Below are 14,756 nucleotides of genomic sequence, written 5' to 3'. Positions count from 1 at the left end.
TGGCAAGGATCTCTTTCGGTCAAATCTATTCGGGATTTTCTGCCCTTCTTGTATTATGTTTCTCCATGTTAGGGACATTCTCAGTTATTTCACTGAGCTCATCTTTTAGCCCAGCTTTTGTTTCTGCACCTTCAGCAACTCCCATCACTCTTACATTCAACCTTTTGATTATGTCCCTACATTCCTGAATGTTTTTCTTAGCTTGGTTCATTTTCTTTTTCAGCTTAGTTTCAGCGTTATTGCAGGAGGTGTCCTCCAGTTCTGAGATTCTTCTGCCTCATTTTATTATTTAGGATTTCCACTGAACTTTGATTTTGCTGTATTGTATACTTCATTTCTAAAAATTTAGTTTGATGTTGTTTCAATGTTGCTATTTTCTGGGTAACATATTCCTTAAGTTCCTTGAACTCCTGCACTTGTTTGTTTTTAAGAAGCGTTATAGCAATAAAAAAAATCTTATCCCCTAGTTCCTTGATGTCTTCCTCGGTTAACTTTGAGGTTGACATAGTCTTTTACTACCTTGAAGGTTAGGTATCAGTAACCTCATTCATTGTGCCAATGCCTCTGCTTTTGCCCCTGGCTATTGCAACTTAATAGCAAGTTCTCCTTGTGACTGATATTTAAGCTGTGTCATGCACAGGTCCACAGGCTGACTTTTCCATTCCTGATCATTGCCTGATTCTACATTTGCCACTCTCTCCATTGAGTTTCAGTCCTGGGCTCTTGTGCTATAACTCTGCTGTGACTTGCTCAGCCAGGTCTCCTGCCATTCTCTGCCCCTGTTATCCAGTGTCAAGGCTGCACCACTTGCTTAGCCTTTGTCCCACTCCAGGTTATGGCAGAACCGAGATTAGGGAAGACACCAGCTCGGCTTTAAACTAGATCACAGGGTTGTCAATGGCACTCATTACACAGACTTCTTTCTCCTTTCCTTTACTTGTTGCAACCCAGTGGCAGTTAGGTCTGGGGGCAACCCAGACCTATTTTGGATGGAACCTGTGGGATGCCAAGTTGAAATTTTTCTGGTGGGATCAGTGCAATGTGCGGAGCTGGAGTTCTCTCTTGGCTTAGCATGTGCAGAACTCACTGTTCCGAGAGCCTTTGCCACTGAACTCAAAATGATGCCCAATGTGACACCAGTGGGGGTCTGGGCCATGAATTCCACCCTGTTTCTGCATCTGTCAGCCAGGGCTCTGGCACTGATGATCAGCTTAAATAAAACCAAACCAAAAAACAAACCAAAACCAAAACAGTGAAACCTGGAATTCTGTGGCTGGACTCAGCTCCTGAATTCTCCAGAATCCCCCTTTTCCAACTCAACACTGGCGGAGCTCCAGTTGCTGCTGGGCTCCCTGTTGGCTGCAGCACCACTCCTCTGTCTCTGCTGCTTCCCCATGTCCGTGGGGTCTCCAGATGCCCTCTGTCATTGGCCTGTCCTGTCCTATTTCCTGGGATTGAACCCTTTCCTCTTGTATTCTGCCAATCTTTGTCTGTCCTAATGTTTCCTTACCCTATTCTGCCATCTTGCATCTTGCCCGTATCAGTTCTTAACACTTCGTGGGTGAATTGTTTAGAGAGCTCTTGCCATATAAATTAAGCCTCAACATGTCTGTTGATATTTATATAAAAACATTTCTAATAACGTTCATTTCCTCTGAATTAAAGAATAATAAACTCAAGAAATGAGGAGTTCAATTATACTTCCCGGAGAAAGCAAAATCTATGTAGGTTATTTGAAATTCCACTGCCTGGGAAAATGTCTTTTCTTCCCCATTTATTTATTGATTCAATGATTTATTATTAACAATAAGAACTTAAGGGTATTTACTTTACACCTCACTTTATACAATACTTAATTATTTTCTCAAATTTTTCTTGTTTTGGCCATTGGGAAATCTTTTAGGTGGGCTCCTATGTGCCTTTGCTGTGTTTCCACCATTAAAAAAAGTACTTTTTTTGATGCTATAAGATCTTGCAGATTTATCTTACATATGAGGGAGCTTGAGGGAATTTATGGAAAAATGTGGATTATCTTCAAGATTTACCAATAACTTTTTTGAACCTCCTACTAGTTCTTACATCAATCCTATAAGCAACTGGTTCTCCAAGGAAGGATTCCTAGATTTCTTTTATTGCAAAAAGATATGAGAAACCAAGAAACCTCTGCAGAAGTGATTTGATGCTTCTAAGAGAACATCAACTAGGGACCAACTGGCTGGTGATCTATGGAATTAGCTAGCCATCCCATGCCCCTGTTCCAAGGCTTGACAGAAATCAATGAAAAGAGCTTTAGAATACAATTAAGTACAGCTTGTCTTTAAGAGTAAGTTTTGGAGCTATTATGCCAGAAGGTAGCTTCTTGATCTATGTAACATAGAAAATACTTTTTAAAAGAAATATTTTTAAAGGTATGATGCTATTTTTTTCAGTGTTCTAATAGTTCTCAGAACATCGACTGCAATCGTCATAATGGGTCACCTCATGCTGTTCTCTGTCACTGGTGGGCAGCTTGTATAAGGAAAATTAGCTTGAGAATGACCAAAGACTTGGAAATGAGCACTAGGAATATTTGGGTCAGAAGGTTAGAAACTTATTTGGTTCTCAAGGGTGTTTCCATGGGCATTTCTGAGCAGTTGATGTCTCCCTCATCCGCTTCACATGTTTTCCAAGGCTCTATTCCTCATGCCAGTGGAGTCCTAGGGTAGCTGGAGGAAGAGTTAATGATTTTTTTTTAAACTTCACAGGAAATTAATATGTTCTTGAAAACATTTTTTATGTGAAGGCCAACACAGACATGTGCAACATTGAATGAATTTTTAAAGGTAAATCCTGAAGCTTCAACTACTTTTTAAAAACTTATTGAACAATGGATAGGGCAATAGCTCTTTACAATGAAGGATTCAGCAGTGGGAAGAATTAAAATTGATTATGCGCTACAATGGGAGTGAACCTTAAAAAGATTAGACTCAGTAAAAAAAAAAAACACAAACAAATGAAAAGACAAATGGAAAAAATGACCACATATCACCTGATTCCAGTGGCATAAAATGTTCAATGCCGAAAGGATTAAATGCATAGGAAATGCTGAAGGCTACTCCTGGGCACATGGTGACTGTTGAAGGGAATTCATTCTGTAGTAATTATTATTCTTATATGGGCCATTTTTTGTCACTCATCTTTCCATACTCTTAACAGGGGAATTTTGACTCTGGTATGTTTTTCTGTTGGCTTATTTGCTTTTGTCTTTCTCTGTGAATCAAAGCGCTTATTTACTAAAGCTTAAAGAAAGTTCTTTGTGTTTGCGTACGTGCTTTACAAAGGTCCACTCTAAGTACCTACTCTTTGCTTAAGTGGCTTGCTTCCCTCTATGTTGTGTTGTGTTGTCGTGTATACAATGCCAGGCCCTAAATAAATCCTTACCTAGGATTTTTTTTTTGGGTGGAGATCCACTTCTTCCGGTCCCTCTGAATTAAGCTCTCTGTTCTGTTTATGTTTTCTGAGCTGTAGAAGAGCTAGAAACACCTCCCCATTTCCCAGTTTTCAGCAAAGATTCATTTCCTGATTGAGGTTGGACTAAATGGAATTTTCCTTTTGTCAGGTAGAAAATCTTGGGAGGCAAAATTATTCCTGTAAAAACAATATTAACCATCTCCCCAGCTCCACCTGTAATGTTTTAGAAGGTGTTTTTGTTTAATGATTCCATTTCTAATATTGCCTCATATGTAAGTGCATTTGTGTCAAGAGGACCATGATTTTCTTTTGATTAAATGGTTCTATCAAGTTATGTCTTACTTATATCTCTAGATCACACACAGAATTTATTAGTAATATTGATTTCTGTAAGATGTTTAGGTGGAATATGTGGCACTCCATGGAGTGTATGTGTGTGTGTGTGTGTGTGTGTGTGTGTGTGTGTGTGTGTGAGAGAGAGAGAGAGAGAGAGAGAGAGAGACTGTGCATATTTTACTTAAAAGTTCCCACTCCTGGGGCAAGTGTTAGAGCAATGATTAAGAAGCAGTTTGGGATGCCCGAGTCCCATATTGGGGATATTTGCACTGGAGTTTCTGCTCTGATTCTGATCAAGTTTTCTGCTACAAACACTCTGTAAGGTAGCAGGTGGTGGTAAAGTTAGAGCGTGTCATCTTGATAAAGTGCTGGGTCCCTGGCCCAGCCTGGCTCACCTGGGCTGATTTGGGCATTTGGGGAGTGAACTGCTAATGGAAGATCACCTCTCTCCCTCTCTCCCTCTCATTCTGCTTTTCAAAAAATAATTTACCTGCCAAAGGATAGAGGACTATGAGAAATGAAAAGTGGCACGTTTCCCCTCAGGCTCAAAGAAAACCAGTGACTGAATTATGATTTCATACTATTCCAAATGATAAAAAAATATGAAAGAATATGCATTTCTGAGTGGTTTCAATAAAGAGTAGTATATGTGTTTGTGTGTATATTAGAATGATCAAACAGGATTGAAGCTCAAAAACCATCCTACATGTTTGTAATTGAGCCTAAAGTAAACTTGGTAATTTATCTGATTTGAATTTTGTTTCCTGGTGAACTGGTTTGAGCTTTAGCAGTCTGAGTATTATTTCCTTAGACATTCCTGTGGACTGGGCACCATTCCAACAACTGTATCTGTGAGAATTGAGAGAGCATGAGTCATGAAAACCAATGATTTTTCTTATCTTCTCCTCATTCTTTCTAAAAAAAAAAAACAGATGTAGGGAAGAGTTTGTCTATAATTTTTAAAAAAGCTCAAATTGTGCTAAAAATATATTTTACAAAGTGCCTCTTTTTCTGCTTCCTTTAGTCCCATTTTTCAGTTGTTGCTAGCAATCCTTTCTGATCTGTATTTCCCTCTCTGAAACACGATGTTCTGTAGTAAAAATACACTGTGGAATAATTAAATCTGGTTGAGAGGCCTAAAAATGATCTAACCATTAGATGATTTCAACTCTTAAGCAGCTTGATGGTTAAATTTGGTTAATTAACTATTGCATTATCTCAATAATTATCTTTGTTGTGAGAGCACCAAGCACTCTCCTCACACTTTTTAAGAATGCCCCATCAACTACAATGGCAGTTGTTGTACAGAAAGTTGAAATTCATTCCTATCAAAGTGTAATTATGTGTCTTTTGAACATTATCTCATCTCCAACAAGCCCTAAACATTCCACCATTCATTTCTCTAGTTTGCATGAAGTAAATGAAACCAACTTTTTAGCTTTTACATATGCATGAGATCCAAATACTTTTGTATGTCTTAATATTTGTTTATATTCCCTGCCAGGTAATTGAATGTTTTATCACTTAATACACTTGTTTGTAACTCCAATTTCTCCACCTTTCATAATTTTTATTTATATCTACCGTGGGTGTTCTGATTGTTTATGTTTATAAATGTCATTCACTGCTGGCATTTATAGTAAAATAGAAATTTATATTATTTTTATTTCTTAGAGTTAACAATTTGATTATCTTTTTACTTTGCCCTCCCTCACCCTGCCAAAATGTTCTCATTGATCCGTTATGGCATTTTAATGCCGGACATTTGCTGTTACAACATTGATTTTTGATTTTTAAGAGACAGGAAGCTGTGATGATGATGGTGGTGATTGTGTATGAAAGAAAGAGAGAAGGGGATAGAGAGAGAGAGAGAGACCTTTCCTATGGTAAGCCTCATATAGAGGTCTAACTCAAGAAGGAGGTATTGTTCTTAGGAGACACTTTGTCTCAAAAGTTCTCATATCTGGGCTGTGCAGCTTTCTCAGAGAAGAATCCAGTTTCTTGAGTTGGGTGGAGCGAAGGGGAGTACACTGTCTAAATGCTATCATTTTGGGACAGGTGGTAGGAGATGTAATTCCTACAGTTCACAGTGCGTTTTGACCTCATTGGTATGTTTCCAGTCCCACCTCCAACTCTAATCCATTTTCTGTCTCCTCTTCCACTCTGTCCTTTTGGGCCAACATATCTAAACAATTCTTCCCTGGGATTTCAGGGGGGTTTGACAAGGAGAAGGAAGAAACGAAGGCGGACAGTCTAGCTCTATCTAGATATGTAAGCCTGTTGCTTGTTCACAAGCAACAGATCAGTTAATTTTCCACTGAAATAGATTTATTGACTTGATGAAACTGAATGTTTCACTTTTCTTTCCAATGACTGAGTTGATTGCCATCTTGTTCTATCTACCTGCAGCTTATTGGGCTTGACTTCTAATTTCCCATTCTTTGGGCCATTTTTAGCTTGTTGTGGGCACATTTTAATGGATGGAAGAAATAGGCCAATCTGGAAAGAGCTCCAGAGGTAGGAGCTGGCAAGCGGTATGATGAAAGATGTGTGAACACAATTAAATGTTCAAAGTACCATTGGATGCAACAGAGATTTCTCTGACATTGGGGACTTTAATCAAAATTTTAAGATTCTGCTGAAGTGTACATGCTTTTCTGTGATCAGGAAGTAGGTTAGCACTTGAAGCACTACACTTGTGGAAGCAGTGAGATCTGAGAACCTGCACAGTAGCCCGAAGTTCATTATCAGCCACAATGGACTCAAACAAAGAATTCTCTCCAAGTCTTTTTGACTTCTGTGATTTTCAAATCTACTTATGATAGCTAATGGTGGCCTTCCTTGGTTGTTGTTGTTAATAATATTTCCAGTTCTCACCAAGAGGAAGGGTGATTAATAAGGATGCCTTGATGTATAATTAGGTGGGAATGCAGTTATATTTCTCTTTGAAAGTTTTGATAGTCCTCTAGCTTGCCAAGTGACCTTCTTATAAAGCTATTATACTCATAGAAAGCAGTGGTGCTTTTATGATCTCATACAAGTATGGAGAACGCAATAAATGGGAATAATACCCCATTAGACTGTCACAGCAGTTTTGGAATGCCAAATTAGGTGACAAAATAATAACACTGAGTGTTTGTAATGGGAATTTTAAAAAATTATCATTGATTCAAGGAGCAGAGAGAGACGGTTTTTGGGAAAGAGAGAGATTTTAACAAGAATGAGGTTTCATTCTATGGTTCACTCCCTAGTGGCCAAAACTGGACCTTTCCTAAGTCGGGAGCCGTGAACTCAAGACAGGGCTGCCATATGGTTGGTAGGGACTAACTGCTTGAAGCAACATTACTGCCTCCCAGCATCTGTGTTAGCAGGAAACCAGATTTGGGAGTCTGAAGGGGAATTGAACCTAGGTGTTGCAATAGGAGATGTTGGCGTCTTGACCACTAGCTTAACACTTGGGCTCTGTTTCTAGAATTTTGATGATCATGTAAGCCCTTTGGGGTAGCTCCCAGAAGATGCTGTGATTACACATTGTTTTTAGAGATGAATAAGCAAGAATCCCATGAAAAGTCAGTGCTGAAACCCTATTTTGAAATTAGCTATTTTAGTCAGGAAGTAGAGTGGATACTGCCGCTCTGCCAGGCCCTCTGGGATCAGAATGTACTCAGTGTGTGCATGCTTCTGTGTGCTCTGGCTTCCCACCCTTCAGCCACCTGCAGTTGTTGTTCTTTTCTTTTTTGGAGGATTGCATTAGGGATACTGAAAGGCAGGTTTCCCCGAGATGGCTTTTAATCAACCACTGTCAGATATGAAACCACAAATGTACAGCTCTCCTTCCCTGACTTGAATCACTTGTAGGCATAGAGCTGAATAACTTTAGCTACAATCTTCCCTATGGGCAGGAGCTCTTGTCGGCTGTGGAACTCTGCCTGAGAGTACTCTTCCTGGCTTTCATCGGCTTCTCTCATCTTCCATTACTGGTTTTTCTGGACGTACTTCACTAAGAGATCACTGGCATGTAAATTCTTGCTTGTAGGAAACTTGATGTCAGACAGTAAAATGTTTAAGTAGTTGGGAGAGCCACAGCCACTTGGCTGGTCTGCAACGGGGCTGGGTAGAACAGACATCAGCAGACCACCTCTTAGCTCGCTATTCTAACTCTGTGACAACCATATCACTCAGATTAAGAAATTGCAAAATGTGTTTTTTAAAGACCACACATGATTATCTAGAATGATCTCCTTGTTTCAGCTTCATCTCCTATGATTCTTTGTCACTTCATTTAAAAAGAAAATTTCACATAAAATGTTATTTTAAGGAAGAGCTCCATCCATTTGGGTATCCCCAAGCTCCCGTAAATGTTTGTGGAAAGTCTTTTTTTCACCATTATAATTGTATGGTATAAAAATGAACTTCTTAGAACACTCAAGAGCAAATCAAACCTTTATCCAGACAAGACAAAATAAAACCCACCATCTCCTGGGAAAAAATAAAAATGAACTTCTTTCATAAAGTACTCTGCTGCTTAATTAACATTTATATTTGAAGATGCCCCAAATGATAGTGGAAGTTTGGAAGATGGTATTTTCATGCTTGATTTAGATTCTTAGTTTCTTTCCTGATTAATAGAACATCCACCATGGGTGATGTTGATAAAAATCTTGCAGCTTCTCATGCTGAACTGTTGCGTTGTCAACTGCCATCACTCAGCTTGAATATTCACCAGCACAATGCAGTTCACAGAAGAGACAAAGCGGCCCTCGCCCAACTACCGAATCATGGTCACATTTAGCCAGAACCCGAGATATTCATCTTTGGTTTTTACATTTACTATTATTATTATCATTTTATGATACAGTTCCATAGGCTCCTGGGATTTCCCTTATCCCAGCCCCAATCCCCCCTCTAATTCCTCTATATCATTACTATAGCATAGTTCTTCATACACAGTCATATGTCCATCATTGCGGGCATGGACAATGGCAGAGAGTCCAGCATCCTATTGTCAAGACATAGTGAACAGTTTCATTGTAAGTCCATCTTTGTCTGGAAGTAGAGATGCATACTACATTGTATCTTCACATCTGGATATGTTAATCTCCATTTCACATTGATCATCATATGCATTTCTTTTAAAAGTTATTATTTTATGATAGAGTGCAATAGGCTCTGGATTTTACTTACACTCTCCCTAAAACTCCTCCCACTGACTTCCCCTACATTATTACAGTAGTATAGTCCTTCCTAAATAATCATAAGTCCATCGCTTTGCTGTTTAAGTGTATCCTGACATTGCAGGCATGGACAATGGGAGAAAGTTTAGCATACAATTGTCAAGACATATTTAAAAATTTCATTGGGAGTCCATCTTTGATTTGAAAGAGATGCATTCTGCATTGGTATCCTCACATCTGCATGTGATAGTATATTACACAGTTACTGTACAGTATCTTAAATGAAAAGCCACAAAACAAAATCAATAACAGGAAGAAAAAAATTTACAATGGCATGAAATTAAATAACACCCTACTGAATGACCAATGTGTTGAAGAAATCAAAAATAAAAACAAAGACCTTCTTGAAGAAAATGGTGCTACTGTATGACCTATGAGCCAGTGAAGAATTGAATAGTAAGAGAAAAAAACTATTTTGAGGAAATATCAAAACAGATGAGATGTAGCAAAAACAGTATTGAAAGGGTTATTGATCTTGTATTTTGCAAGAAGGTTGCCATATATCAGAAAGAATATAGGATATTTGTCCTTTTGAGATTGACTTATTTCACTGAGCATAATGATCTCCAGTAGGGATGGTTTGGTTGCAAATGGTAGAATTTCATTCTTTTTAATGGCTGGGTAGTTTTGCACAGGGCAGAGGCTTCAGTTGCTTTACTCCTCTTTGGATGGGCATCTGGGTTGTTTCCATGTCTTTGCTATTGTAGCTTGTGCTGCTAAACATACGAAGTTTCAGGTCACTTCTCATATGCAGCTATCATTTCTTTAGGATACATTGTCAGAAGTGGGGTAGCTGGGTCATATGGCAGGTCAGCTTCTAGATCTCCTGGCACTCTCCACACTGACTTCCACAGTGGCTGTACTAGCCTACACTCCCACCAACAGTGGAGGAGGGTACCTTTCTTTCCACATCCATGCTAGCACGTGTTAGTAGAGTTCTGGATGTAGCCAATTCTCACTGCAGTTGGGTGGAACCTCAATGTGGTATTTATTTGTATTTTGCTGATAGCTAGGGAGCCTGAGCATGTTCTCATACGTCTATTAGCCATTTGAACTTGTTCTTTTGGAAAATGCCTACCCATGCCCTTCATCCATTTCTTCACAGGGTTGTTTTACTGCCATTGAGTTTCTCAAGCTCTTTTTAAGTCCTGGAAATTAGTCTCCTATCCATTGTGTAGCGTGCAAAGATCGCCTCCCATTCTGTTGGTTGCTTCTTTGTTTTGTTGCTGGTTTCCTTTGCTGTATAGAAGCTTTTTAGCTTGATGTAGTCCCATTTGTTTATTTTGGCTCTGACTGCCTATGCTTTAGGGGTCTTTTCTAAGAAGTCTTTTCCAGTGCCTGTATCTTGCAGAGTGCTTATGTTTATCTCTAATAGTTTGCTGGTTTCTGGGTGCAGATTTAGGTCCTTGATCCAGTTATAGCTGATTTTTGTATAAGGTTACAGGTGGGGTCTTGCTTCTTACCTCTTACACACTTACTTCTAACCACTGGTCTTCTTAAAGATCTTAGCCACAAAGTACCCAACCTTAATAAATTATTATTATTTGTTTAAAATTTCCTACAGATAAAAACATTTAAAGAATTAACAAATAGGGCCTGGCGGCATGGCCTAGTGGTTAAGGTCCTTGCCTTGAACGCGCCAGGATCCCATATGGGCGCCGGTTCTAATCCCGGCAGCTCCACTTCCCATCCAGCTCCCTGCTTGTGGCCTGGGAAAGCAGTGCAGGATGGCCCAAGGCCTTGGGACCCAGAAGAAGTTCCTGGCTCCTGGCTTCAGATTGGCTCAGCTCTGGCCGTTGCGCCCGCCTGGGGAGTGAACCATCAGATGGGGGATTTTCCTCTCTGTCTCTCCTCCTCTCTGTATATCTGACTTTCCAATAAATGAATAAATCTTTAAAAAAAAGAATTAAAAAATAATCACTATTAATTTTATATCTAGCCAAATATCACACATACTGCAATGGTCCCTGAAATTGATTGAATAGTGTCATTAAATATTTTGTACATGTTAAATATGAGAATTTTGGCTTGGTTTATTAAATCATAATTTAGTAACATCATTTCAGTGTCAGAGTTTTTTATTCCTTTCAGAGATGAACAGTTTTCTTTTTGGGGGGGCTGGTGGTCCCTTTTTAGGTGAGCAGTTTTTTTTTAACCTTTCTGCTACTGTTTTTCCAGCACATAGACTTCAGAATGCATGGTTTCTATCATACAATGTAAGCGTTATCATTGTTATTTCTCTTGTTACTATTCAATGCTAAAACTGGGATATTCAGGTTGATAGTTTTTTTTCAATAGGAAAATCTGTGTGGTCAGCGAGAGAACCAGAACTGTCAACCTGAGGAGAGAGGGGGAGAGAGAGAGAGAGAGAGCGAGAGAGAGAGCTGAGTGCTCTCATCTGCTGGTTTGCTTCCTTCATGTTAGTAATAGCCAAGACTGGAACAGACTGAAGCCAATTGTCAGGTACTGAATCCAGGTCTCCCCGGTGAATGGCAGGAGCCCAGTCGTGGGAGCCATCTCTCACTGCTCCTCAGAATTCCCAGGGTGGGATACTGCTTTCATGCAGGATACAGAGATCCACACCGGCAGCTTAATTCATAAACTAAACACCTTCTTCAGGCTAATGGTATTTGATTTGTGTGCAAAGTCAGTCTATATTTCCCCTCATCAAAATTGGCTTTCCATTTTTTTGACTTAATTCTTTTCTGCCAGCCAGGGGATGTCTTATTTTTTCCACTTCCCCAGTGGTATTTGTTATTTGCTCCATTGGTCTTTGGAACATAAAGATGGAGTCCATTCCCGATAGCCTCCCTTCAGCATCTGAATGTCTCAAGAGAGACTTCGAATATCCACTTCTTTTAAGTAGATATTTTGGTGCAAAAGTGACTTGGAAGTTTGAATTGCCTAAAATGCTGCAACTGGTTCTAGTTTGTGGTTCCTATTTTTCGCGAGAAATCACAGTACTCGTGCAGCAGGGTTTCATTATGTAACTGTGTATGGAACGACGGGAACTCCTTGCTATGAGGTCCTGCTTTGTTGCTGTATCTCAAAACGAGAAGCAGCAAACTTAGAGTAGTTCTTGGCAGAAACCACACAGCTTTGTGTGCGTGTACCTGGCATTTCACGCTGCATTGTTTGCCTGTCCATCAATGCCATTGTTCCCCTGTCAGTGTGTTTATGTCATGAAGGCCTCTCTTCTACAGTTTTGGAAAGTGTCAACATGAGACCTGGATCATCACAGATCCAAAAAAAAAAAAAAAAAAACCCACTGCACAGCCTTGAGAAGGGGCCAAGATACAAGTCCTTGCCGTCAAGCAGGGAGGAAGGAAGGAGGAAGTGGAGTAATAAACACAGGTAACCCAAATCAAGTTGGCAAGATGACCACCAGGGAAGCAGAGCTTGTAGTTTGGCTAAGATAGGAATATTTTATGAAAGGAACAAGTGTGCTATTGGTCTGTGTTGAGATAAGAAATGTAACAATGAAAGCAAACATGTTATAGAAGACCTTGGAAGATCAGTTGCACACCGTTTGATTTATTCACCTGTTCATTCACTCAGGTGTTGGGTTTTTGTTTGTTGAGAACCTGCCTTATTGCATTTGGTATGGTGACCCTTGTTTATGTCATAGTATCTTATTCATCTGCTTTATCCAAAAGGTACAAACAGTTGAACCATTTTGTAACCTAAAGAGTTTCTCTAATGGACAGTTTTCTTCACTTTCTAACTTCCTTTGCTGTTTTCCCTTCTTGTTAATTTCTAGTGAGGTAGTTGAAGTAGAAATGGTAGTGAGAAAATAGAGTATGTGGAGTTTGTAGCTGCAGTGCATTTAGGTCCTAAATGAACTGGATATTCACAGGATGGCGATAGAGCAGGGAATGTGTCTTTACTGATAAATTCTAGGTAAGCTTTGGACAAGAGACGCTGGAATCCTATGGTCTGGAGAGCCTCTCTATACAGTTGGCATTATGTGTGCTTTGGCTAGCAGGACTGGCCAATGGTAAAGTTCTTAGGAGCCTTTAATGCCTTTTGCGTTTGCTTGCCTCATACTTCCCCTCCTGTAAGTGCACTGCAGAGTTCATGCGTTGGCCCTCTGTGGTTGCTTGGTCATACGGCTAGTTCTGGCCAATGAGTGAGATGAGGGTGATAGACATCTCTTTGGAACATTGGTAGATGTGGGACCTTCTAGAGCGTGAATTTCCTTTGCTGTTGGCAACTGGTGACACTGGATTAAGCTGGGAACTTGGGGTGAGATTTGGGGAGAAGCACCTCCATTTGGCCTGTGATATGTCTTTATCATATGTGATAAGCAAGACATATGAATAAACTGCTTTCTTGGAACAGACTGCTTTAGGTATTGCATGTTACCAAGCAGCATCTAGCTCACACATTCCAAACACACTTCCAAGGGGATGAAGAGGAATACTAGAGGCACACACTGTATATAAACAAATATACAGCATGCCTGTCATATTCTGACTTTCTTGGTGAGTGGTGAAAAATGGGGAGAGGTTGTCAAGGATCATTGAGACAAGAGAAATATGTGTATGCTGTAGTTATTGTACAGCATAGAGACTGTGTTAGTCTCCTTTTTGTTACTTAAACTAACATACCTAAGAGGAATTTCATAAAAAAATAAGATTTCTTTCATTTTAAAGTTTGGAGACTTATATTCTGAATCAGAGGATGTGCCGGCTCAGGCATCTGATGGGTCCAGAGGATAGAAGAGGGTTGATTGCATGCAGAGTCAGGAGGCAGAGAGATGAGGTAGACTGAACTTGGCCTAAAGAGTAAATCTCTTGAGGGTGACTTTCCCAGGGCATACTCTCAATGAAGATCTCCAACTAGGCCCACCTTTTGCACACCCTGATCAGACCATGTCTTCACCATTAATCCATAATTCTTTAGCATTAGTCAACTGACCATTAACGTAAAACTTTGGGTCTGAATATCCACAAGCCTTTGAGGAGCCAAACCTGTTCATAACCAAGCCTACAGCTAATAATTATATGTAAGTTACTAAGAAAGTTGCTATGCCTTATATATTTGGGTGTTTCCCAAAGGCTCATGCATTAAAAGCTCGGTTCCCCCAAGTTCTATGTTGCTAGTACTGAACGTGGAAACTTAGTCCAGCTATGGCGTTCCAGGTGGGGTCCTTGAGAAGTGATGAGATGGAATTAGGCCCCAAGATTGAAACCTGGTGGATTTATGAGCAGAGACAGAACAGAAACTCCCTCTTGCTGTGTGATAGACACTCTGTATCACATTGAAACTCAACCACCAGTGTTGGACCAGTGAGGCTGCCTGGCCTTCAACTGTGACATGGTAAAGACACATACTGTAATTGAAATCCAATCTGTGCTGGATAAAACTACGCTTCTTCCTTTAGAAGTAGTTCATCTAGGTATTTCATTATGGTAATGCAAATTGATCGATATCAAAGTAGATTTTAAATATTCTTATCACAAAAGGTTAAGTATGTGAGTTTAATTAGTTCAATTAGTCTAGAATCTATATCAAATATTATAATGAACCTCATAATATCAATTTTATTAACAAAAGTAATTTGACAATGTCATGAGGAGGGATCAAGAACAACGTCTAAAGAGAACTTCTTTGAGAGGCCGTAGTGAAAAACAGACTTGAGAAGCACTGAGCTGGCTTAGCCCATAGACACAATTACAGAGCATGTAGTTTTTGTCTTTTTGAATTCTTTTCTCCCTTCCAGAATACTTTCAG

This window comes from Ochotona curzoniae, unplaced genomic scaffold, assembly GCF_017591425.1.
Source record: "Ochotona curzoniae isolate NIBS_2020 unplaced genomic scaffold, NIBS_Ocur_1.0 contig_1302, whole genome shotgun sequence".
Classification (NCBI taxonomy): domain Eukaryota; kingdom Metazoa; phylum Chordata; class Mammalia; order Lagomorpha; family Ochotonidae; genus Ochotona; species Ochotona curzoniae.
This window is presented reverse-complemented; position numbering follows the sequence as displayed.